The following is a 27,989-nucleotide window of genomic DNA, read 5'->3' as shown; positions in this document are numbered from 1 at the left end:
TACCGAAGTGTTAGGTGTCGGAGAGAGACACAGGTTAGAGCTTGAATTGTTTACATACTCTCTGAAGATGGGTACCATGTAGCCCGAAACGTTAGAGGAAATAAAAAATTCAAGCTCTAACCTGTGTCTCTCTCCCAGCCATCATGTCCACATTAAGATGATCCATTGCGACAAGTGGTTACACTGGAGAGGAAAGAGACAAAGGGTAGAGCCTAAATTCTTTATTTTCTCTAACATTTCCGGCGACACAGGACCTATCTTCAACGTGAAACATTAACGAAAATAAATTATTATACTTTAACATGTGTCTCCCTTCCACCCAACATTCCCGCTTCTGGCAATGGATCGTCTACGAGCAATGTACCTTTCTATATTTACCTTATCATTATCCAAACGCACATTGAAAAATCTACCCAACCACACCAGTCGCTAACATCACTTAGCACCACATTATGGATAAGAAAATGTTTTTATCCGTAACTTCATCTCTTCTCACCTTCAACAATCTGACCTCTGCTCCCGTTCTCTTTATTCTTGGCTCCTTCTGATGGCTTGTTGCATGGTACGGTAATTAAATCCATTCTTGCTGTTCACTTCTGCAAAATCAATATTGATGGTTTTTAGGAGATGGTGAAGGGATATGAAAAGTTAAAGTTGGTTTTCTTTACCCAACAGACCTGGTCTACAAACACTTGAACACGTCTCGTTGGTTAAGGAAGCTCCACGACACCTTTTCCTAAGTGATTTTATTTGTCAATTTCATGTTACTGTCCCTCTCTGTGTTACATAAATCCTCGCGATATCAGCGTACTCTGCAAAAATAGCGTATAAAAGGATGTTAACCAGTTAAATCCTAAAATAAATCGCTAAGGAAGCGGTGTTATGGAGCTTCCTTGATCGACGAGAATACGATCCTTGAGCTGATATTCTCGTCAGTTAATATTTTCTGCAATGCTTGCTCTTGGGCGAGTCTTGTTGAGGAAGAGATGTGGTATTAGTGCAAAGACCTTAAGAGAGAATGAGGCAATGGGTGTGTTATTGTTGTAGTTGGCCATCAGGCGAGTGATTTTCTTGATCATGTCAGTTGTAGCATTGGATTTGGGAGGTTCAAAAAAGTTACTTGAAGACCATCCAACTATTTCATTATATGTGGTGTTCACCCAGGTTACCGCATATTCTCGGGAATTGCCCATCCAGTATGTGGGACGACCTTCTCGCACAGACCTGTGAGGCTGTTCTGCTTCCTCGTTGTTTGTGTGACTACCGTTGAGGACGTATAATACCTGGATGATTCCCTCTTTCATGCACTCCTCCTGTTGTCTTCATCCTGAGTTTCATTTCTGTTATAAACTTCATGATGTTCCTCACCCGCAACTTCACTGCTATTCACTTCCCCATGGTGATTTAACCCACCTGCGCTTCCATATCTCTCACATCTTGGCGTCCATCCCTATCCCTCGCTTCACCACGGGGTCTTTCACCATCACGCATGTCCGTGTGATCGTGCATATTGTCAGTGACCACCCCATCAATTTCCATGTCACCAATCTGTCGCCTGCCATGTTGGAAGCGGTCAAGTGCCGCTTCTGGTGGGCTGTGATTCCCTAACACATTCATACAGAAAGATCCCATCCTACAGTATGTACACGGTGACCTGTTTGTTGCACATGAGCACCTGATACACTTATGCTGCCTACTGGAGCACTGACAACAATACTGTGGCGTGGCCATGGTGTTCAAGTCTTTATACTGTGGTACAGTATTAATAATAATAATTATGGCTACTTTTTGTAGTACTTTTAAATGAAAATTAAATATAATGTTACTACTACCACTACTACTACTATTACTACTAGTACTAGTACTACTACTATTACTACTGTTGCAACTACTACTACTACTGCTACTACTATTACTACTACTACTACTATTATTACTAGTACTACACAACAACAACAACAACAACAACAACAACAACAACAACTACTACTACTACTACTACTATTACTACTACTACTACAACTATTGACCTAATACCAAGAACAGACATTAGGAAGCTGTGGTGTACAACGCAAAACAATTCGGTAAGTAAAAAGTGTTAAGAAGCACCGAAGATGAACCCTCGGGCCAAGAGCTTTCGTAACTTTAAGAATTTATCTCAGTCAAGTAGTATCTTCTTATACTGACATAAGAAGAAAGATCCTTATTTACCATCTTAACACTCCTTGTCCCGTATCCGCGTCGGTTAAGGAAGCTCCCTTACACTTTTACCTAAGCGATGTATTTTGCTTATTCCACCTCATTCATTATTATTATTATTATTATTATTATTATTATTACTTTATTATTATTATTTTTGTGGTAGGTGGGGGCGCTCCCCATCCACTCACTCGATGTAGTGCCGCCCTCAGGTGTCTGCCCTTTCCTCTCCTCCAGCCTTCTTTCCTTCCATCCTCTTCTGTTTTTTGTTTCCTTCATTCTTTCCTTATCCTTCTGCCTACGGGTGACTTTACACTCCCTCTTCTGTCTTTCTTTCTTTCATATTTTCCTCTTCCTTCTGCCTGTGGGTAACTCTACACTGAGTGACAATCCAAAGGGTTTCCTGAACACCAGGATGACTTATACCTGGAGGTAATGATGAAGATGATGATGATGATGATGGATTAGTAGTAGCAGTAGCAGTAGTAGTAAGTAGAAGTTGAATTAATAGTAGCAGTAGTAGTAGTAGCAAGTAGTTGTTGATTTAGTATTATTATTATTATTATTTATTTTTTAGTAGTAGTAATATTAGTAGGAAAGATCCTGGTTCGACCCAGATGAAGTGCTGTCTAAAGTGAGTATTTTTGTGGGGAAAGGAGGCTCCCTGGCGCCTGTTCATTAGCGATTTATTTTCCAACCTCCCCATTAAAATCCTCATTTTTGCTTCTCATATCTTTTTAATGTCGAAATAGATTGCATAAATAACACACAAGAAAATATTAACGGAGCAGAATCAGAAATAAACCAGTAAGGGAGAGGTGTTGACAACCTTCCTAACAGCACCAGAATACCGGCCTAAGAGATGGGTCCCTAGGCCCTTACTCCGTCCATGTACTGTACTGTGTTTGTAGGACTGCCTAAGAAAAATAGTTGCTTACCTGTGGTCGACAGGTCCGCTTGGCCAGACAACGACAACAGCCACTACTACGACTAAAAGTACTACTTTAACTACTACTGCGAATACTACTACTACTACCACCAGAACTATTACCACCACCACTACTACAAGCACCATTCCTCCTCCTCCTCCTCCTCCTCCTACTACTACTACTAATACTACTACTACAACTATCACCACCATCACTACTACTGCTACCTCTGCTACTACTACTACTACTTCCAGATGAGCCAGGAACCACAAAACAGGTACCATACATTGACTTATTCACCTTGACAGACCTGTTAAAGATTATATTTTTGTGGATAGTGCAAGAATCAGGCAAACATTGGCCTAAGAAATAATGTGCTTCAGTTTAAGAAAATTTGTAACAACGAATACCTGGTCTAGAGGGCACTGAACACTGAGAGGAGGGACTTAGTGTTTCTGTGACTACCATACAAGAAGGATCTACTAACAGCATTGCCATCTTTACTACTACTACTACTACTACTACTACTACTACTACTACTAGTACTACTACTACTACTACTACCACATCATCAGCATCAGCATCATCACCACTTCTTCCAGGTATAAATAATTCTTTTAATGCTAGATGGCCTGAGAAGAATTTTATAAGACAGACTTTTTTTTTTTTTTTAAGCTGGCGAAGGTAGATAAAAACCTCAAGTCCTTCAACAGAATTACTAGATTACATTAGGTTCCATTAGATGAGGCAAGGAGGTTACGTTGGGTTAGGTTAGGTGAGATAAGGTTAGGTTAGGTTGGGTTAGGCTAGGTGAGGTTCGGTTGGGTTAGGTTAGGTGAGTTGAGGTGAAGTTAGGTTGGGTTAGGTTAGGTCAGATGTGAGGTTAGGTTGGGTTAGGTGAAGTTAGGTATTGATTGTTTGACATTTGATTAATTGGACACATTTTGTTTAGACTGATGATATTAGGTTGATTGGAACGGACAGATACGATTAGATTGATTAAATCGATTTGTTTGAATAGGCTGATTGGATTATGCTGATTTGATTGCTATAAACAGATTTATTAGACTGATCCGAATCGATTGTACTGAATTCAGAGGTAGATGAAACCTCAAGAAATTTCTTCAACTCAGTGCTTGTATTCTCTCTATATCTTCCTTCCTCCAAATATTTTTCCTCATCGTCGGAGAGATCTAGAAAGATTAGAAATAAAACCGTATTCAGGTCGGTTAAAGAAGCTCCCTAACACCTTTTCCTAAGCGATCAATTTTGCTTTTTACTCGTTGATACTTGAATATTTCAAACATCGCCAGGTTGTGCAGAAGTAACGTTCAAATAGATATTTACCAACCATATCCCAAAATAAGTCTCTAAGGAAAAGATGTTAAGGAGCTTCCTTAACCGACGAGAATACGAGTCCTGGGGTTTCGAAGCATGCATGGTCGAATCACTAATAACAGAGAAGTACATGGGGTTAAGCGGAGTTGAAGGATGGTGTGGTGAGATGTGGTGTAGTGTAGTGTGTTGTTGTGATGTATGGTGTAGAGGAGAAGAGAGGGTACAAAAAAGGTGGAAGATGGCAAGAAACTGCAGTACTTTCATTGATATAACATATATGATCAACCAATACAAAAATCCTAGACTATAGTACTGGGCAAAACCGTGAGAGGACTGCCTTACCGTGCTCAAGGGTCCTTGTATGTAGCATGTGTTAGGAAGGTAATGCTATGTGACAGTGTGACTTAGGCTCAGGAGGAGAATACTCGTAGGTTCAAACGTACAGAGATGATAATGATTAGATGGATGACAGGCCTGGGAGGATTAAGATTGCGAATGATGGCTTGAGAGGAAGGATTGCACTTGAATTTAATTGTGATGAGAAGGGGTAGACTGGGATGGTTTTGGCACGTGAAAATAATGGAGGATGGCAGTTGGTGTGGGGGGTGAGAGACGTGAATGCTGAGGGAAGACCTGCGAGAGGCAGACCAAAAGAAATCTGAGACGAGGTCATAAAGTGTGACCTCAGGAATGAGGGACTGAACTGAGGCAGTCACAAATCGAGGAACGTGGAGAGCTGCCATTAAGAAACCAAGACTGAGGCATGAAAACGTGTTGGAAGTCTAATAAACTAGACGAAACGAAACGGTCCTACTTCCTTTCAAATGATCTAAGTTCTCCATGGACCTTTTTTGCTCCTTAGACCTATTATTCCCTCATGGACCTAATTTCTTTCCATGGGGACACCATAATCTCCACATGGACTTATTTTATCACATGGACCGACATCCTAAACGAATCCTCTGAACCCACTTTTGCCAATTCCCCCACGTACTTTCCCACACGGACCTATTTCAGCAATGGACCTATTTACCCCATAGACCTATACCCCAGTGGACCTATTTACTCCCAACCACCCACTCGCTAACCCACGAGCTCAAACACCCATATCCCTACTCACACATCATGTATACACTACTAAGTCCCTCTCTTAATTTGTCCTCTGGGAAGACAAGTATCCGCCTACTAACCCAGAAGCCCAACCAACCCATTCAAAAGGCACACTCACTTCAACCATTGCACCCATGTAAACTAACCCACTCAGATCTTCGTACCTGTCACGGGGTTTTTCAAATATTACGGTGTTTTTAAAATAAATTATTATATTTATTTAATTGATAATAATATTCAATAATATTAAAGAGCAGGGACAATGTTTGTCTTGCTAAATCAAGCAACGATTCTCTAAGAACGAGAATTTATAAACTTTCTCGACAGTACACAGCAGAGACTAATCACTCAATTGCTGTTTATTAGTACTGTTAGCCTCTGGAGAAAGTTACTTCACCCCTGACAATAAATAACTAATACTAATAATAATATCAGGTTCTTGCTGATGCTTAACTCCTAGGTGGCACAATGGATTTTAAGCTTAATACACAAGACTGGTCTAAGTACCAGTTATGAAAGGCAAACGTTTATGCAAGCTAGGAGCTATATGCGAAATAAGCTTAATTATGGAGAAATGAAACAAGAGTTTACATTACATTAAGCTCAAGAAAAAGAACTGTTAAATTTATTGATTACAAAAATAAATTTAACGTTACAATTCAAAATCAAATTAAAGAGATCGCACTCACTCACTCACACAAAAGCTAAATACTTACGCCTAGGAAAACACCTTAACCCCTACACCGCGGGCTTGTTTACCAATGACTTGCGTGTGCCGCGGGGTTATTTGGGCTCCGACAGACTCTCAAAAAATATTTGCCAAAAATCAGTTATTAGTCCTAGAATAATAAAATTACATATGCTTATGGCACATACCTTCAGCTTTCTCCTGGAATGATTGTTGAGCCTTCGTCAGTTACCGTAGGACTTGTGGAGACCTCTGAAGTAGGGTAACGAAGTCTCCACTTTACACTTCCCGACAACCCGTAATATGATTACCACAGCCAGATACCAGCACTATAAACACTATTCTACAATTTTCAAGTAGTTTGGGATCCATACTAAAAAAAAAAAACACTGTGAAAGCAATGGAAATTACGAGCGCGTCCTGTATACTGGTATTGAGAGTGAATGTCACTTTCATCTTCACTCTCATAACTCATAGCATTCAGACATGCTAGAGTGAAACTTTCACTTTCATTACTCCTAGGGTATATACTCGTATTCTTATAATACTACTCATTTACATTTCTATTTACGTTCTCTATTTTATTTACGTTATTTACATTTCTATTTTATTTACACTGTGTTGTGCACTGTCACTTGAAATAACTTATAAAACTATTTTCCATTGTTCACGTATATTTACATTCATTACTTTCACTTGCTGTTTACACATTATTTACATATTATTTACAATTCCACTTGCACTGTTTTACTCAATAGAAAGATCGTAGTCACTCTTTTATCAATTGTCAGCCCTTTACCTCTTTCCACACGAGGTTTAGTAGGGGGTAAAGGTCACAGGGCCATTTGCATGGGGGTGAAAAAAGGCCTTGAAGTCAGCAAGAAGAAACATACGTACTCTCACTTCGGAAGTTGAGAGTAACCTGATAACGGAGGGCTAGCGTGGAGGCCTGCTAAGGGGTTATTCAGGGTTACCAATATTACTTCTTGAAACAGCTAAGTCTAGCACTGATATGATTGGCAGGAAATCTAGACAATACATTATAAATTTGGTAGTTCCAGGTGAATGTAAATATCACTTAGGCTTCTCCCTTCCCTCCTTACATGTATATTTATTTCGAAAATAGATTAGAGGCTTACTTAGGAGATATATTTTCAGAGCTACCAATGTTAGATCTTGAAACATCTTTGTTTAGCACTGATATGATTGGCAGGAAATCTAGACAATACATTATAAATTAGGTAGTTCCAGGTGAATGTAAATATCACTTAGGCTTCTCCCTTCCCTCCTTACATGTATATTTATTACGAAAATAGATTATAGGGCATATTTCAAGGGGAAAAAAACAGCGAAAATTAGCGAACGAGTGCACGTGAGGTGTTGTCAGGTGATAATTAGCCAATTCCAGGTGTTTGGCACTCTCACTTACCTTATTTTTTTCTTGTATATATTATTTGGTATAAGAATAGGACATAGGGCTTATTTCAATGGATGAAATCAGTGAAAAATTCCAGGGAAGATTTACTTAGCGTAGCACGGCCGGGCAGGCGAGAGGATAGGGTCATGGAGGGGGGGTAGGGAGGGGAGTCAAGAACGGGGAGAAATGGCTAAATTGTCAACAATGGATGGGAGTACAGATGAGATTAGGAGTGCTGACTAGTGTTGGACATTGGCAGTACTGATAGATGATACAAGCCCCCACTTGGAAGCCCGGGTGAATTCAAAATAACACAGAATCACAAAAGCGACGCCCTGCGGTATGATCCCTTGCTCCCAAGCGTCACGAAAGTGACGCCCCGCGGTTAAGGGGTTAATTAAACTCTTAAGACTACGAAAATACAAAAAGGAAATACTAATCGATGAATGCTGTGTATCACCCAGGGGGTAGGAGCTTGGATTAACTGTACTCAGTGGAGCTTGGGTGCTAGCTGACCTCTCACACTTCTGGAGCACAGGACCTCTCTCCGTCACAACAAACACTGGACTGCGTAAGTCGTGGGAAAGACAAAGGGAGCAGTAGGCCTCATTTTTTAACGGTCGAGTGAGCGAAACGCGCCCAAAACAAATCGCTCAGCAAAAGCGCTAATGTCTCACACAGAGACGATCACGTATGACAATGCAAAATTGATTTGACAAAGCTTCCGTCTGAATGAGCAGTTAACTGAATGATAAACAGTGAGTTTTCCACTAATAGTTCGTGGCTTCTCATAAAAGGGAAATGTCACGAATTTGATTCGTGACATTACGCCCCTACAAAATTAAATTTTTTCCTTATGGGAAAAAATTTGTGGATATATATATATATGTACACATCCTAACTCATTCACACAAGATTCACACTGTGGTGTGTGTGCTATCCTGCTACAGGAGAAAGTCGCAGTCGCCAGTGAGCGAAAAAAACCTCGTATTTACGTTAATAGAAGCAAGCTTGAGGGAAAATCTCCGTGACTACGGTGAAAATCCTGTACTCAGGTCAAACTGAGCGAAAGTTCGCTACATTTACACTGACAACTAATTGTTGTGTAGCGTGGTGTATGTAATACATGGTGTAGGTGTGACAGTTGTAGTGTAACTGTACCTACGTGTAAAATGACACAGTAAATAATAATATGGTGACGACGAAGGCAGAGGAGAAGAGGCGGCAGCGTGCGGCAGATTATCAGCTGGCCCACACAGCAAAACTGCTACACCCATTGCTGTACCTGCAAAATCAATTGAGGTGGAGCATCAAAAGTGTCAGTGAGACAAAATTTTATTATGTTACAATTACTCTCTCTGCCTAGCAGTCAGTGCTACGACGTACATTCGAGGTCGCCATTAATTATAGCACACGATTATGGTCGGCAAGTTGAGAATCCTTGTGCAAACTCGGGTCTTCCATAGCCTTGAACTGCACACGGGTCCTCAACCTGTGCCTTAACCTACAGTACTTATATTAATATCCGAAAGCTGAGAATCCTTGTGCAAACTCGGGTCTTCCATAGCCTCAAGTTGCCTATGCGGAGTTCTCACTTCCCCCTTAACCTACAGTGCTTATATTAGTATCGGGGAGCTGAGAATCCTTGTGCAAACTTGGGTCTTCCATAGCCTCAAGTCGCCTCTGCGGAGTTCTCTCTCGAACTTCCCCCTTAACCTACAGTACTTATATTAGTATCGGGGAGCTGAGAATCCTTGTGCAAACTCGGGTCTTCCATAGCCTCATGTCGCCTCTGCGGAGTTCTCACTTCCCCATTAACCTACAGTACTTATATTGGTATCGGGGAGCTGAGAATCCTTGTGCAAACTCGGGTCTTCCATAGCCTCGAGTCGCCTCTGCGGAGTTCTCTCTCAAACTTCCCCCTTAACTTACGGTACATAATATGTATGTACAGGCCCTGGACATACTGTGTCCTGTGGGGCCAATGAGTGAGACGTCAGGTCTGCACCCACTTCACCACTACCCTGTCTCTCAACTGTCTCAGAGATTACGGGTGTGGTTACGAACGGCACAGGAAGGACATGTCCCTGATTAGTGGTGTTACTTTGACACACACTGCAGGAACAGACAAAACTATCTATGTCTCGTCCCATCCCTGGCCAGAAAAAGTCAGCTCAGATACAGCCCTGGGTCTTCCTTTTGCCCATGTGACCTCCTGAGGCTGAACAATGACCCCATTGTAACACTGCTTGACGGTACTTGGCAGGAACGACAAACTGCAGTCGAACCTCGCCCTCGGGTGTTCGTGACTCACGGTAGAGCCGTCCTTGTTTGCGAAGGAACTTGGCTCGACCTCCCCGTGAATACTTAATCACTCGACCCTTTTGTTTGTTCCGCACGGCAGCAAGTGTCGGGTCAGAATGTTGTTCTTGTACAACAAGTTGACTACACATCAGATCTTGCGGCGATTCAATGATCACTGGGTGACACAGTCTGGAGCCTCAGCCATGGCTCGTGTTACCGCAGCAGCCGAAGTCTGAGTAGCGTCATCGTCGGAGCAACTATCCTTGACTCTGCGAATATTTCCTACTATGAGGTCAAATAAGGGTTCTGGCATGACAACTGCAAATGTCGTACCAGTATAAAATGGAGATGCCACCTGGATACATGCCTCAGGAAACAATCTCACTGATCCATCAATATGGTTTGCACGGATCTGTCGACCTGTATACTGCTCAGGCCGAACTAAACTCTGCTTGACAGAGCAACCTGAGGAACCATTATCTCTCAGGACCTTCACAGGAATGTCTCCCACAAACCCTGGCTGAACAAGGAAGGTACTGTCACCTGTGGGAGGGCCTGTGGAGGAAACAGCTAGCCACTCATGAGACTGCTGAACTGATGTGGCGAACATTGTGCCTTGTGAATTACATTGGGAAGATGGAACATTGGCCATCTGTGGAGGAGGGTTCACTGTCACTGTGGGACTAGTGAACTGTGGGGAAGTACCAATACTGGTAGGGACGTGACCACCGTGCTGCTGCTGAGGAATGAAGGCTGCGTTCGCTTCCTGCCTCTTTTGAGCTGGTGGTGAAAAAGTTTGTCCCGACGGTCGGTTGCGTGGCTGATACTGCTGCTGGTTAGGGTACTTGTTGTACCTCTTCCAAGCAGGCTGCTGTGTATTTTGCCCCTGGTCCTTCTGCGGTTTGCTTGGACCTTGGCCATTATTCTGAGAATGGCCTTGTTGCTGGGGTTCAGTCTGAGGCGACTTCCCAGATTTATCAGTATCTTTTCTGCTCCAGGTGTTTTGCTTACGAGTTTGATACCCGTATGCAGTAAAGAATGCGTCAGCCTTTTCTGCCATTTGGCTGGCATCTTTCACCAGGCAGATCTTAAGCTGTGCTATGAGCTCAGCAGGCCACGACCTCTCTAGCTGTGTATGCAGCATAAGGTCAATTATCCCCTCACGCGTGGAAGGAGTTTCATCTTTCTCCATCCACTCATTTAAGTAAGCAGTGAGACGATCGAGGAACTGAACAGCCGTCTCCTTGTCTTGGAGACGAGCTCACATGAACTGAACTTTGGCGTCGTCTACTGTGAGACCATATGCCTTAATGAGTGCAGCTTTCATCATCTCATATGTGAGATTGTCTCCACGAATTCTGTGGAGAATATCGAGGGCAGGGCCCTCAAATAGGCTAAGAAACTGAAGCCACTTAGCTGCCTCATCCAGTTGATACATGTCTGCCATGTCCTCAAAACGAGCTATGTACGGCTCGATTCGCTCGCTTTCCTTGTATGAAGGAAGCTTGATGCGTGGGGTCGCCAGGACATGTGCAGGGAGAACGCTCGTGGAGCTTTGACCAACTGCACCAGATGTGTCTGAAGCCAAGGAATCTCGCTTGAGCTTCAGCACTTCAAGTTCATGTTTTTCTCGTGCCTCACGTTCGGAACGTTCATATTCACGTTGTTCCCGCACGTGTTCTAAGTCGAGTTCGCGCTGTTTTCGCTCCTGTTCACGCTCCTTTTCGCGTTCCTCACGCTGTTCTCGCTCGTGTTCGCGTTGGATTCTACGCTCTTCATGAGCATCTTTCTCACGTTCTTGCTCGTAATTAAACCGGGAGAGAACATAACTCTGTATTTTCTCTGGGTCTGTGAGACCCATATCTTTGGCTTCCTGTACATAAGCACTGGCTGCCATGATGCTAGCTTATTAAGCAAACGAAACTGAGTACTGACTGCTTCGCAAACGAATACTAATAAACACAAGTAATGAGTACAGACACAAGCTAGTGGTGACCAGTCTTATCTAGTTAACTGGCAAAGATTAAAGCAAAATGCAAATAACTAAGAACTCAATAATTAACACAATGGGTACGGCGGCTACCCAGGAGCGAATAAAATCGTCTGGCGTTACCAAAAATAAAGTACTAAATAGAGTTAAATACTCTATGGATTAATAAAGCAAAAATTCACTTGCTAAATTAACGGTAAACAATAATAAGCTTGTGCCTATAAACTTTAATGATAAATACCTAAATATGAACGAGTGAGCACTATCTCGTGAATAGCTTTAGAGCTAGGGGTTAATATCCTGGAATGAGGTCGCCAATTGTCACGGGTTTTTTCAAATATCACGGTGTTTTTAAAATAAATGATTATATTTATTTAATTGAAAATAATATTCAATAATATTAAAGAGCAGGGACAATGATTGTCTTGCTAAATCAAGCAACGATTCTCTAAGAACGAGAATTTATAAACTTTCTCGACAGTACACAGCAGAGACTAATCACTCAATTGCTGTTTATTAGTACTGTCAGCCTCTGGAGAAAGTTACTTCACCCCTGGCAATAAATAACTAATACTAATAATAATATCAGGTTCTTGCTGATGCTTAACTCCTAGGTGGCACAACAGATTTTAAGCTTAATACACAAGACTGGTCTAAGTACCAGTTATGAAAGGCAAACGTTAATGCAAGCTAGGAGCTATATGCGAAATAAGCTTAATTATGGAGAAATGAAACAAGAGTTTACATTACATTAAGCTCAAGAAAAAGAACTGTTAAATTTATTGATTACAAAAATAAATTTAACGTTACAATTCAAAATCAAATTAATGAGATCGCACTCACTCACTCACACAAAAGCTAAATACTTACGCCTAGGAAAACACCTTAATTAAACTCTTAAGACTACGAAAATACAAAAAGGAAATACTAATCGATGAATGCTGTGTATCACCCAGGGGGTGGGAGCTTGAATTAACTGTACTCAGTGGAGCTTGGGTGCTAGCTGACCTCTCACACTTCTGGAGCACAGGACCTCTCTCCGTCACAACAAACACTGGACTGCGTAAGTCGTGGGAAAGACAAAGGGAGCAGTAGGCCTCATTTTTTAACGGTCGAGTGAGCGAAACGCGCCCAAAACAAATCACTCAGCGGAAGCGCTGTCTAACACAGAGACGATCACGTATGACAATGCAAAATTGATTTGACAAGCTTCCGTCTGAATGAGCAGTTAACTGAACGATAAACAGTGAGTTTTCCACTAATAGTTCGTGGCTTCTCACAAAAGGGAAATGTCGCGAATTTGATTCGTGACAGTACCCATCCACTCAGAACACCCCAACCAACCGCTCACTCATCCCTGCCAACCCACTATACCACACTCTTTCCACTTTGCCCACTCGATCTACTTTGCCACTCCTCATCCGTCCACCACACCCAGTTCAGGCGCCCACTCTGCACACCCCACATGTCCACCCAGCCACTCTGCCCATCCTTTTTGGCCAAACACATTGCTGACACTCACCCCCACCCTCCCCTCCGACAACTGACCCTATTGGCCCCCCCTTTCAAACCCACCCACCAACCAACCCACCCATGCACCAGACAGCTGCTTTTATGGTAGAGCTAAGTGAAGAGGCGTGGCAGTTCATTCACACTAACACGGGATGGAGCACGCAGGGTCTCTTTCTCACAAACGCACACACACACACACACACACACACACACACACACACACACTTCTTTCTCATCTCTCTCCCTCGTCCTTCACACACACACACACACACACACACACACACACACACTTCTTTCTCATCTCCCTTCCACGTCCTTCACACACACACACACACACACACACACACTTCTTTCTCATCTCCCTTCCACGTCCTTCACACACACACACACACACACACACACACACACACACTTCTTTCTCATCTCCCTCCCTCGTCCTTCACACAGACACACACACACACACACACACACACACACACACACACACACACGCAATTCTTTTTCACTCTCAGCATGAAAATACTATCGATATCCTCTGAGGTGGTGGGTGAGGGCATCGTACAACTGATATCCACCACCAAACTGCTTTATGATGATCAGGTTGGCAAAGCGATTGTATGTACAGTAGTGGTCATAAATAATCACCTATCCTGCTGTACCCCGTGCCTCAGGCTGGCTCCTTTATGCGCGGCAAGTCACACTGGAGTATGAGGGACTGAGAGGAAAGGACCAAAGAAAGAAGGGAAAGTGGGTGGGGGGACAAGCGATGGTGCTGGGGTGGAGTGAGGGAGGGGAGGGAAGGGAGGGAGAGAAGGGAGAATGAAATCCGAAGTTGTGGCCACATAATTTGTATATTTTCTTTCATTCAGGGTATCATATAAATGCGTTACTATTAGTAGATAAAGCTGCATTACACCTTGTATAGCGGCATCAGATAACAAGCATCAGATAGGTGGTGATATCAAGGGCTGGCTCGTGACAGAAATATGCTGACGTGACAGATCAAACATTAGTGCAGAGCCAGATATTTGGGTTTATCCGAATAGTTTCACTTCGGACGCAGAAAGGAATCTGGATGGCTCTGACTCCGTAATGTTTGTGTAAGAAACGTCCTCTACCCTTATATGTAATTAATTTTTGGAGCTAAATATTATATGCAACCTTTGACATTGCTGTGTCCACAGCAAATATGATCATCTCGGTATAAACTCCCTCTATATAGTCACCATCATGTCAACTGTTTTACGACATCTCTATGTGAAAAGGCTATTTAATAATAATTGTGCCTAAAAGCGAAATAAATTTGATGTCTGTGCTCGTGGGTGGAAATGATAACTGTATCTCTTATAATCTGTTAGAAGGAAAATGAAACAAAATCCTACCCAAACTCCCAAAATATATCTGTGTCAGTGTTTACCAACATTGGTCAAGTCAAAGCAGCCAGGAAAGCCATAGTAAGTAGTCCAGTGGCCTCATGCCTTAACCCTTATCCACCGGTTGACGTGTATGCACGACAGGATTCAGGGCACGCAGGACTGCCGGTTGCCTTGCTATACCGCACTCACCCTCCCGCCACTGTGCGGGACCGTTTTCTGTGATACCTACGGGGTAGGTAGGACCCACAGGTACCCCGTGGTTGCGCTGTTCAGTCTGTACTTGGCAGTGGTAGCTAGAGGAACCATTTCATCTTCCTCAATGTCGTCCGATTCCGTAACATCATGTGAAGGACCAATCACCTCATCGACCCCCGCTAAAGTCATGCCCTTTGTGCCAGGGAAAGGGCTTAGTAATAGTGCCATAGGACGTGCCCTAGAGGAAACTGTGTCATCTCGAACACTGAATGAGAGTACATCGTCAGAGGGCAAACAAAGGTACCATGTGGAGAGCGAGCTCTCTCGCCCTCCATCCCCTACTCGCTCTCTGACGCCAGAGAGGGCTCTCTGACTACTACAGGAGGAAGGGAGAGCCTATGACAGCGATGATTTTGCTGATGAGGAGGCGGTAGATGACCCAGGATATCAGGAAAGTGGCCGTGGACCTGGCGGACATCTGCGGAAAAAACGCCGCAGAGCCATTTCCCCCACACTCTCACCACCTGCTCGCCGACGTATCTTCCTCCACCCCTCCCCCACACCTCAGCCTACCACTTCTTGGGTAGAATCACCCCAACCAGGCCCTTCAGGAGTTGCATTGCCTAGACGGGAGCCACGTGGTGATATGCAGTGCCGAGCGTCTTCAAAGGAAAGTTCCGCATCAGGTGAGTCATCACCCGCTTACTCCCCCACCTCCCCCACCTCTCCCTCTCCCTCTCCCTCCCCCTCTCCTCCCCTTCCCCCTGCTCGTGGCCGTGCACGACGAGTGCTTGGAAAATGCAGTGCCAGACGGCTTGCTCTACCACGTGTGGGTAGAGTAGATACATTTGTGAGGGAGGATGGTGCCAGCTTTGAGCCGTCTGTGCCAGCATTTGATGAGGAGGGTGCAGGTGTGCAGGAGGATGCACTTCCCCCCAGGCCTTGGACTATTAGTAGTCTATTCAAGGCAATTTTCACGACTGCAATTATGCAGTACCTGGTGGAAGAAATTAATTTTCACCAGGCCAAGTGCGTGCGTTGGCTGGATGTACCTGCTAGTGAGGGCACACACATGCATGAATGGATACCTGTAGAGGTGGGGGAGATGTTTGTGTGGCTCGCCCTGACCATGCTGATGGCGCACATAAAAAAACAAGTGCTTCACGACTATTGGTCGGTGGATGAACTCGTTGGCACACCTGTCTTCGGAAAATAGATGGCCCGTGATAGGTACCTGGCAATCCTGAGGTTCCTACATTTCAATCGAAATTATGGGCCTGCAGCGAACGACAGGTTATGGAAAATAAGACCAATCCTGACAATGCTGAATGAGTCATTCTCCAGGGTTTTCCTTCCGTTCCAGAAAGTGGTTATTGACGAGTCGCTGGTGTTATTCAGGGGCAGGCTTGCATTATGTGCCATCAAAGCATTACAGATTTGGCCTGAAATTCTTTGTGCTTTGTGACTGTAAAACTGGATATGTGCTGGATGTAATAGTTTACTCGGTGACAGATGTTGATATACCTAGCAATGATCCTCATGGATTCTCTGCATCAGTAGTGAAAGTGCTGATGGAAAGGTATTTCAACAGGCATCACATTCTGTACACCGATAATTATTACACTGCCCCGGCGTTGACAAAGTATTTCCTTGACCATGGTACTGGGTCCTGTGGAACTGTTATGGCCAACAGAAAGAATTTCCCAGTATTTCCGGCAAATACTGAGAAAGGGGCCCTTCTGACAGAGAAATGTGGGAACATGTTAGCCCTTCTCTGGCGTGATAAGAGATGGGTTAACATGTTGTCTACAGTTCATAAGGGTGTGCTGGAGGATACTGGTAAAACAAACTACAGGACCAGGGAACCAGTGGTAAACCCAGATGCAGTCAATGATTACGATATCAATATGCGGCTGGCTGATAAATCGGACATGCAAATTGGTGAGGTAGATTGCCTACATAATTCCTGCAGGTGGTACAAGAAGGCATTCTTACGCCTTCTTGATATCGCCGTCCTGAACAGTTTCATACTGTTCAAGGAGCTTGTAAGGAACCTCTTTCTTTACAAGAGTTTGAGAGAGAGCTTGCACGCTAACTCCTTGACCAATATTCAACTGCTCAGGTGACAGGTGCTAGGAGGGGCACAGTGGCTCCAGCTGACAGGCTCAGCTGTGCTGAGTATTTCCGTTGTCACAAGATTGTGGAGATCAGGAGAACAGCGGCAGGTCGTCTGGCATACAGGCGGTGCCACGTCTGCCGCACAACCAAACGCCGTCCCCCAGCACGAAAAGAGACCTCGTACCAATGTGCAAAACGCAAGGTCCCCCCATGCCCCAAATGCTTCCCAGAGTATCACTCCGAGCGTTAGTACTGAGCAGGTGTGTGGGGAAGTGTAAATAATGTACAGTAATGCACAAGTTTGTGTATTTTCATAAATAAGTGAAGTGTGATAGTATGAGTGAAGTATAGTAAGTGGTAAGATGTAAGTCATTTATAATAAGTTCAACAAGTGCAAATAAGTTATTTATAGTAAGTGCAATACAGAAATTGATACTGTGTATTGCATATTGGTTTGAAAATAATTGGAAATACTTTGCTTTTGCCTACGTGTTACATGAAAGAAAACCAACTGTGAGCGGGCCACAAAGAAAAATACCTGCTTGGCTATACCTAAATTATTTCACTCAATACTCAGGGAGATTGTGCCAAATATGAGCATCAGTGTATCTGTGATGTGACGTACAAATAATGTTAGTTGTGTGAAACATTTCTATGATTTTCACTATAACCCTGAATAGTACAAAGCAGTACGATTTACATTACAAATAATTACCTCATACTCTACGATAATGAGTGAAAGAGCAACAACATTTACTTGTCAAAGTGTAATTACGTGTATTGGTGATGTACAGTGAAGTTCTAAGTGTAATAGTAAAGGAGAAATATGATTATTTACGGAAGAAGTGAGAACAGAAAAACGAGGTAAAGGAGAAATATTCCTTAGGGAAAAAGTAAGTACAGAAAAACGACGATATATATCCTTTCCCACACACCTACGGGGCATAGAGGCATTATGGAGCGGTCAGTAAATCCTTCGTTAAGCCACATGAACCGGGTGAGGACTCATTCTCACGGCTGTGAGTAAGGAGCAGTGGAAAAAAAAGAGTGGAATCTCTCGCATTCCTTCCAAGGACGCACGGGCAGTGTTACAATCACCACTCCAGGCAATGCTGCCAACGCTAGCCGGCTGGTCTGAGGCCACAGCCAGTGGCGCGCGCTCGGAGAAGTTCGCCAAAACATGAAAAACCACTCGTCTTCAACTCATCCTTACTCATCGACGGGATCACCTAGAGACCTCGGGATACCATCATTGGAAAGAAGAAGAGTTGATGAGTCTTATGAACTTTCATTTGAATCTCTAGCTAGTATAGTTTGTCAGATATGAGGGTTTGAAGTAAGGGTATTTTTTTTTCCAAAATCTCGGAAATCCCCCATAGTGAGGCGTGTGCCATGGCCGGGAACCCCCCGGCGGCTAAGGGTTAAAAACCTCTTGCAGTCTTTGCGGCACAGGGGAAACAATGTTGTTGATGGTTTGTTGGTTTCGTCTGAACAGCTCCCACTCGTCCTTGGAGTGCTGGAGGAGGCGGGCCTGTGTACTCTCGTTCTCTGGCTTCTCTGGCATTGACAATCTGGGCCCACACAATCTCGATGGCTCTGTGCTAATATTTGATCTGTCACGTCAGTATGTTTCTCTCACGAGCCAGCCATTGACATCTAAAGCTTGTTATCTGGTGCCGCTATACAAGGTGTAATGCAGCATTATTTATCGAATAGTAACTCCTTTATATGATGCCCTGAATGAAAGAAAATAGACATATTATGTGGTCACAAATTTGCATTTCATTCTCCCTCCCCTCCCTCACTCCACCCCAGCACCATCACTTGTACCCCCACCCACCTTCCCTTCTCTCTCTGACCCCTCCCTCTCAGCCCCTCTTACTCCAATGTGACTTGCCGCACATAAATGAACCAGCCTGAGGCAAGGGGTACAGGAGGATAGATGATTATTTATGGCCATGGCTGTACAGTCGTGGTCATAGATAATCACCTATCCTCCCGCATCCTGTGTTTCAGACTGGCCCATTTATGCGCTGCAAGTCACCGTGGAGTAAGAGGGGCTGACAGGGAGGGGGCAGGTGGAGAGAAGGAAAGGTCGGTGGGGGGACTAATGATGGTGCAGGGATGGAGTGAGGGAGGGGAGGGAGAATGAGTGCGAAGTGGTGGTCACATTATTTGTCTATTCTCTCATTCAGGGCATGATATAAAGATGATATTCAGTAGGTAATGCTCAATTACATCTTGTATTGCGACGTCAGATAACAAGCTCTTGATAGGTGCCGATATCAAGGGCTGGCCCATGTGAGAAATATACTAACCTGACAGATCAAACATTAGTGTGGAGCCAGATATTTGTGTTTATTCCTATATTTTGACTTCGGACGCAGAATGGAATATGGATGCCTTTGACTTCCGTAATGTTTGTGTAAGTGACGTCCCCTACCTTTACAAGTAATTAATTTTTGGAACTAAATATCATAATGTAACCTTCGACATGACTGTGTCCACAGTAAATATGATCATCCTCACCGTATACACTCCCTCCATAGAGTCACCATCATGTCAACTCTTTTATAACATTTCTATATGAAAAGGCTATTTAAAATTATTGTGCACAATTTGTAAATTTTGATGTCTGTGCACGTAGGTGAATATAATAACGATATCTCTCATCATTTGTTCGAAGGAAAATTAAACAAAATCCTACCCAAACTCCCAAAATATATCTGTGTCAGTGTTTACTGACACTGTTCAAGCCAAGGCAACCAGGAAAGGCTTAGAAAGTAGTCAAGTGGCCTCCTGCCTCAATAACTTCTTGTAGTCTTCGCGGCACCGGGGAAACAATGTTGTTGATGGTTTGCTGGTTTTGTCTGAACGGCTTTCGCTCGTCCGTGGTGTGCTAGATAAGGTTGGCCCATGTCCTCTCGTTCTCTGGCTCCTACGCATTGATAATTTTGGCCCACATAGTCTCGATGGCTCTGTACTAATGTTTGATCTGTCACGTCACTATATTTCTCTCACGAGCCAGCCCTTAATATCACCACCTATCTTAAGCTTGTTATCTGACGCCACTATACAATGTGTAATGCAGCATTATCTACTAAATATTATCTCCTTTATATGATGCCTTGAATGAAGGAAAATAGACAAATAAAGTGACCACCACTTCGCATTCCTTCTCCCTCTCCAGGCAACACATTACGAGCCATCGTGATGCCCACACCTGGACACTGGATAATCGCATCGTTCAGGCAGAGATGAAGGCAGTGGACGACGGTTTTGCCTTTCAAAAACGACCTTCCCCCAAGAGATTCTATCGGTATCGATTGTCGAGGGATGATCTATTTTTTTTTTTTATGTGCTCGACTCTGGGCATAGGCTTCACAGCCTCCTTCCAAGGCCTAGTAGTCCTCCAACGTATTGCACACCTCCACATGTCACCACTTCGGCGCTAACACCCACTGTCCATATTGAATACATGTTAGGGCTGTCTCGTACAGGACTGGTGTATTGGTATTAGTGGGGGTATTTTTATGACATGTCGGCGGGTCTACTGGTATATCAGTAAAGTCTGCTGTAATGAAATTAAAATCCTCAAACTGTTCCTTGCTCCAGCGGGATTTGAACCTGGTTCCTCTAGGACTACAGGCCACCTCTCTACTGATTGAGGTACAGACCCCCCCTCACCAGCACTGCGTTTATACCGATTCTTGGCATAAACTTACCGATAGCATCAACCATCAAATGACTGTTGGTTCCATGTGGCACCCTATCAACAAGGTTGTCAAGAAAAAGCCTCCTAGTGTCCTCCACCACAGTCCAGCACAGTATGCACAAGATATTGCAGATGCCTGGTCGGCACAGTCATGGGCTTGCCCCTTCACACAGACATACAGGAAGTGCTCTCCACCCAGAAAAACTTTCATGCACTCTGTCTCACCTCCGCTTTACTGAGGACAGACGATGAGGATGGTATGGCTATAACTGACAATGAACTGCAACGGGCCCTCGCCAGGGGTAGGGTAACTGCTCCCGGTGATGATGGCATCACTTTTTCTGTCCTCTGCGTCCTCCAGAAAGTTCCTGGTAATCCCCTTCTCCAGCTGTTCAACCTTTGCATCCATCTGGGATACGTGCCATAAGCCTGGACCCGCAGTACAATCGTGCCTATTCCTAAACCTGGCACTGATAAATTCCAACCTATTTCCCTCACCTTCTGCTTCAGTAACGTACTGGAATGCATCGTCCTTACAAGACTTGTTTAGGCTGCAGGACAAGCTCTCGCCCTCATTGTACAGCTTTTTACCACAGCAAGGGACACATCACTGCCTCATGGAGCTATACACTCTCCTATCCCCCACCAGTGTAGTGGCCTTCATTGATTTAAAGAGTGCATTTGATGTCGCCAACAGAGACATCATCCTCTACCAGCTAGTGGATTTTGGAGTTAAGGGAAACCTGCTGCGATGGATACGTGGTTACCTGTCTAATAGGTCCTCTCGTGTTTTTTTAAGGGCGCATACAGTACTGCTAATGACTTCGAGCTTGGTACTCGACAAGGTGGTGTCCTTAGTCTTCTTTTGTTTAATATTTTCATACATCGTCTACTCACCCTCCTTCCTGACATCCCTGGAACCACAATTACTTGCTACGCTGATGACATTTGCATTCATTCAAATTCCCCTGCAGATCTGCAATGTTTCCTTCATGTGTTTCACGAGTCGGCTTCCAAATGCAGACTCAGTATCTCTCCAGAAAAGAGTAGAAGCTTCATATCCCGTTCAGCAAGAACACTGCCTGTATTCTCTGTCGGGGATTGTGTTATCCCTCTGTGCACACAGTACCTTTATCTGAGGGCACCTGTATGGATTTCTCCCTCCATTCCTGCAAGACAACGTGTGCATCCGATTGTTCAGGATCTCCTGACCTGGCTACAGCGGCACCTAAAACCTCTCAAGTGGCTCACTAGTTATGCTGCTGGGGTGTCTATTCCTGTAGCACGAACCATATGCATAGCGTTCATTCGATCACTTGTTGATTATCTGTCTCCTGCTCTTTGTCAACTTTCCAGAACAGCCTTACAAGCTCTTGATAAGTTTCTAAACGCAGTAATGAGACACATCCTGGGCTGCCCTGGCTCAACCAGAAATGTCAGCATGCAACTTGAACTCAACCTTCCACCACTTGTTGAGAGAATATACTCCGTGGTTATATACTTCAGCGAAAAGTGCCTACATTATCCTCACCTTTCTCCCCACTACTCTCACATCATTCGGACTTCCCTTGATTCCACTGCACCAAGGCCTCTACTTCGCAATGGTGGCTACACACTAGTTAATACTGTTTGTTCAAACGTCCGACAGCTAAACATCAATGTACCAGTGCTTGCTGAGGAGATGGACTATGGCGTTCTACCTTGGCAGACCCTTGTGCCTGATATTTCATACACTCCTTCCTCCAAGACTGTCCTGCCTCAGTTCAGAAACAGCTAGCTTTGGAGAACATCACCAGGCTGTCATCTTCCCTCCCTTTGGCTCACCATATCTACACTGATGGCTCCCTGCAGGAGGATGGCAGTGCTGGCTGTGCTGTATTTTCCCCAACTCTGGACCCATCACAAGGGGGCTGTTTGGGCCGTTGACTGCCAACCTCGTCGATCTCTACATAATGTGAACTACATGGACTCCTGGATGCAGTTACTTTATTAATACAGAAGAGCAACAGCGGCTTGATCATCTGTGACTCACAGCCGGCCCTCCATGCCCTCTCCCCTCCCAGGCCTGCAAATCAACAGCTCATTACCCAGATACTCCGTCCATTGGCCACTGCCTGCGATCATTTGCTGGTGGTGCATTTTCTGTGGATTCCCTCTCATATTGGTCTCACAGCCAACAACACCGCTGACCTCCTTGCAAGGACTGCCTGTGGACTGGATCCGCCTGCTGTGGATGCTACTAATGCCTCCCTCATTTGCTACAAGCAGATAGTATGCAGAGCAGCCTACTCCCGTATTCTCCAATGTAGAAATGCTGAGAGGGCTCACAGTGCGTCTATCCAACATTATGGCCACTTTCTCTTTCGTCCCCATAGATATTGTTGCAGTGGTCTTATGGTTCGTTGACATAGCATGGTGTGTGCCCACCTTAGACTGGGCTACCGACCTGTGTGGCAGGTGGCTGGGGCAGGCAACGCACCTCATTTCTCCTCCTGTAAGATGTGTGATGCACCCAGTGCCAACGCTCTTGACCATTACTGCCTGCAATGTCCACTTGTTTCTGATTTAATACCACATGGACTCACATTAGTGGACACTTGTAAACATTTGTTGGAAGATGATAACCTAGATGTTATTCTCATGTGTCATCCACACTTTGGTGGGTGTTAATTTTTTTTTTGCTGGACAGCATGTCCTGCATGGCATGAGTTCCCCTGTACTCACCTCACATATGGCCACATGGCACTGTACTAGGTTTGTCGCCTTCGGGCGTAGTAAATTAATCAAAATTAATCAATTCTCCCTCTCTTACCTTCCCTCCATCCCCTCCCTAACTCCATCCCCGCACCATCACTCGTCCCCCCACCCATCTTCCCTTCTCTCTCTCTCTCTCTCCGGCCCCTCCCTCTCTGCCCCTCTTACTCCACTGTGACTTGCCGCTCAAAAAGGAGCCGGCCTGAGGCACGGAGTACCAAAGGATAGGTGATTATTTATGACCCCGACTGTATATTCTTTTGTCCATATAATAACTATACTCCCATCACTAACTTGGCCCAATATTGCCATTTCTCCGTCTTGAATTCTTGGTTGTAACACAAGAATAACAGTAGAATAGGATGCCAGTAGCAGAGAAGTGCTATGGAAAGGATATAGAGCTGCAGTGTTGTCTTTTTCTGCCACTTAACTATAAAATATGCAAAAGGATAAGAAAATTTGGGCTAATTAAAGACAGCACTAAATGATTAACTTTCTGGCTTTGCAGGTATCTTAACACCTCTTCCTTTGAGATTTAACTTGCAAGTAACTAAGGCCCGTATTCTTGTCAGCTAAGGAAGCTCCGTGACACCTTTCCTAAGTTATTTATTTTATTCATTACACCTTACGGTCCTGTTCTTTGTCATATAAATAATTACAATACCTACATACGTTCCCTAAATAACGTAAAAAAATGATTTTAACCACCAATACCCCAAAATAAACCTCTAAGGAAGAGGTGCTAGGGAGTCTCGTTATCTAAAGAGAATACGACAATAAGGTTCGTATTCTTGTCGGATAAGGAAGCTCCCTAACTCCTCTTCCAAAGGAATTTAGTTTGCTTATTATACCTTACCGTCCTGATATATGTTAATTATATCATTCTGATATCACCATACACTGCATAACGTACAAAACGATACTGGCCAGCTGTAACCAAAAATAAGTCTCTAAGGGTGTTAGGGATGTCATGAGTCGGCACGATTAACTATTTGAATAAACTCGTGACATTATCTTCGGTGGGAAACCGCGAATTCTAGTGGAATCCCAGTATTTATCGCTCAGTTTAACCGCCACGTATTCACCCGATCGGGGGTGTTTTCAGAACAATTTTTCACTGTCATAAATGATTGTCTTTCTGCGCGACTTTAGCACCTCCGCTGAGTACTTTGTTATGGGCGTGTTTCACTCATTCTAGCCGTTAGCAAGTGCGGCTCGACACTTGCCTCTCTCTCACGATTTGAAGTCAGTCAAGATTTGAGCGCCGCGGAAGCAGCGTCCTTCCTCAGCAACGACGCCTAGTTCCCACCGCCGCCATTGGATTCCCACCTAGCGTGATTGGCAAGAGACTCAGTGTGTGCAGTGTCCTTCCTCAGTAACGACGCCCAGTCATCCGCTTTGTCCACTTTTCTGACCAGTATTTCTTTTCGCTTTTTCCTAGGTTTAAGAATTAGCTTCTGAGAGAGCTGGTGAGTGTGATCTTATTTTGAATTCATCTTGACACTCATGTAACGTTAATTTATTTTATTGTAATCAATAAATTTAACAGTTCTTTTTCTTGAGCTTAATGTAATGTAAATTCGTGTTTTATTTCTCCACGAGCTTATTTCACTTATAGCTCCTAGTTTGCATAAACGTTTTGCTATTTATAACTGGTACTTAGGCCAGTCCTTTTGTATTAAGCTTAAAATCCGTTGTGCAGCCAGGAGTTAATGCATCAGCAAGAACCTGTTATCATTAATTGCATTAGTTATTGATTGTCAGGGGTGGAGTCACTTTCTCCAGAGGCCAACAGTACTAATAAACAGCATTCGTGAGTAATTAGTCTGCTGTGTATTGTTGAGAAAGTTATAAACTCTCGTCCTTAGAGAATCGGCGAAGTAAACTGGCATAAAGTAATCATTGCTTGATTTTCACAAGTAAATTCTTTGTCCGTGTTCTCAGTATTATTGAATAAATATTCTTTAATATTACATACTTTTTAAAAACCCCGTGACATCTGGCGACCTCATTCCAGGATATTAACTCCTAGCTCTAAAGCTATTCACGAGATAATACTCACTCGCTCATACTTAGGTATTTATCATTAAAGTCTATAGGCACTATCTTACTTGTGATTATTAATTCATTTTTATTAATTTACGTAATAGTTTTCACAGTCAGTTGTTTGTTTAATTTTCTTTCTTTACCAGTTTAATTAGATTAAACTGGTCACCACTAACCTGTGCCTACATTCTTTGTTCTTGATTATTGGCATCTTTCTTTGCAATTGCAGTCAGTACTGAGTTGCTAGTTCACTTAGACTGAGTTAGCATCATGTCTACCAGCATCTATGTACAGGAAGCCAAAGATATGAGGCTTACAGACCCAACTGAAGTAAAGAATTATGTTCTCTCTCGGCTTAGTCACGAGCAGCAACGCGAGAGTGATGCTCGTGAACAACGTAGAATCCAACGAACACGAGCGAGAACAACGTGAACACGAGCGAGAACAGCGCGAACACGAACAAAAACAACGCGAACTCGAGTTACAACATGAGCAAGAACAGCGTGAGGAACGATAGAGAGAACTTCAATACGAGTTACAACAACGCGAGAGAGAACGAGAACACGAACTTGCCGAGCGAGAAGCATGCAAAAAACATTAAACTGAAATGTTGAAGCTAAAGCGAGATTCCTTGGCTTCAGACACATCTGATGCAGCTGGCCCATGCTCCATGAGCGCTATCCCTGCACATATTATGGCTACCCCACACATCAAGCTTCCCCCATACAAGGAAGGCGAGCGAATCGAGCCATACATAGCTCGTTTTGAAGACATGGCTCAGCTTTACCAGCTGGATGATGCAGTTAATCGGTTTCAGTTTCTTAGCCTGTTTGAGGGCCCTGCCCTCGATATTCTCCACAGAATTCATGGAGACAATCTCAACGTATGAGATGATGAAGGCCGCACTCGTCAAAGCGTACAGTCTCACAGTTGACGACGCCAAGAGTCAGTTCATGAAGGCACGTTTACAGGATAAAGAGACTGCCGTTCAGTTTCTTGACCGGCTTACTGCTTACTTAGATGAGTGGATGGAGAAAGATGAAACTCCTTCCACGCGTGAGGGGATAATCGACCTTATGCTGCGCATGCAGCTAGAAAAGTCGTGGCCTACTGAACTTATGGTTCAGCTTAAGATCTGCCAGGTAAGAGATGCCAGCCAAATGGTGAAGAAGGCTGATGCATTCTTCACTGCATACAGGTATCAAACTCGTAAGCAGTATACCTGGAACAGGAAAGCTGATAAATCTGGGAAACCATCTCACACTGAACCTCAGCAACAAGGCCGTTCTCAGAATAATGGCCAAGGTCGACAACCGCAGAAGAAAGACCAGGGGCAAAACACTCAGAAACCTGAGTGGAAGCGGTATGATAAGCAGAACTCTAACCAGCAGCAGTACCGATATTTCAAGCAGCAGCAGGGCAAGGATAAACCACGTAACCCTCAGTCAGGACAATCGACTTTAGTGTATCGGAGGCAGGATGCAAATGCAGCCCTTATGCCAAAACAAGCGTACAGTGGTGTCACCCTCACCAGTATAGGTACTTCCCCGCAGTTCACTAGTTCCCCAGCGACAGTGAACCCTCCTCCACAGGTGGTCAATGCTCCAGCTCCTCAGATGGTGAGCACGACCCCTCAGGTACCAAATTCTCAGGGGGCCATATTTGCTGCATCGTTTGTTCCGCAGTCTCACCAATGACTGGCTGCTACCTCCTCAGACCCTTCCACCAGTAACACTGCCTTTCTTGTTCAGCCAGGGTTTGTGGGAGGTGTTTCTGTAAGTGTCCTGAGAGATAATGGTTACTCAGGTTGCTCTGTCAAGCAAAGTTTAGTCCGGTCCGACAAGTACACGGGTAAGCAGATTCAAGTTAGACCTATTGATGGGTCAGTGAGATTGTTCCCTGAGGCACGTATCCAGGTGGCATCTCCTTTCTACACTGGCTTGACAGCTGCTGTTGTCATGCCAGAACCTTTGTTTGACCTCATTATCAGCAACATAGCGGGCATTAAAAACAGTTGCGTCGTAGATGTTGCTACTCAGACTTCGGCTGTTGCAGTAACACAAGCCATGGCCAAGGCTCCGAATCATGTCACCCCTGTGACCATTGAATCGCCGCAAGATCTGATGTGTAGTCAAGACGTTGTCCAAGAACAACAGTCTGATCCGACACTTGCCTCAGTGCGTAAGAAGCTGGAGGGTAAAGTGATTAAGTATTCACGGCGAGGTCAAGCCAGGTTTCTTCACAAGCGAGGATGGCTGTACCGTGAGTCATAAACACCTCAGGGCAAGGTTTGACTGC

This window comes from Coenobita brevimanus, chromosome 12 (genome assembly GCF_032717465.1).
Source record: "Coenobita brevimanus isolate Jiangsu-jjx chromosome 12, ASM3271746v2, whole genome shotgun sequence".
NCBI classification, from domain to species: Eukaryota; Metazoa; Arthropoda; class Malacostraca; order Decapoda; family Coenobitidae; genus Coenobita; species Coenobita brevimanus.
Note: the sequence above shows the minus strand (reverse complement) of the source record.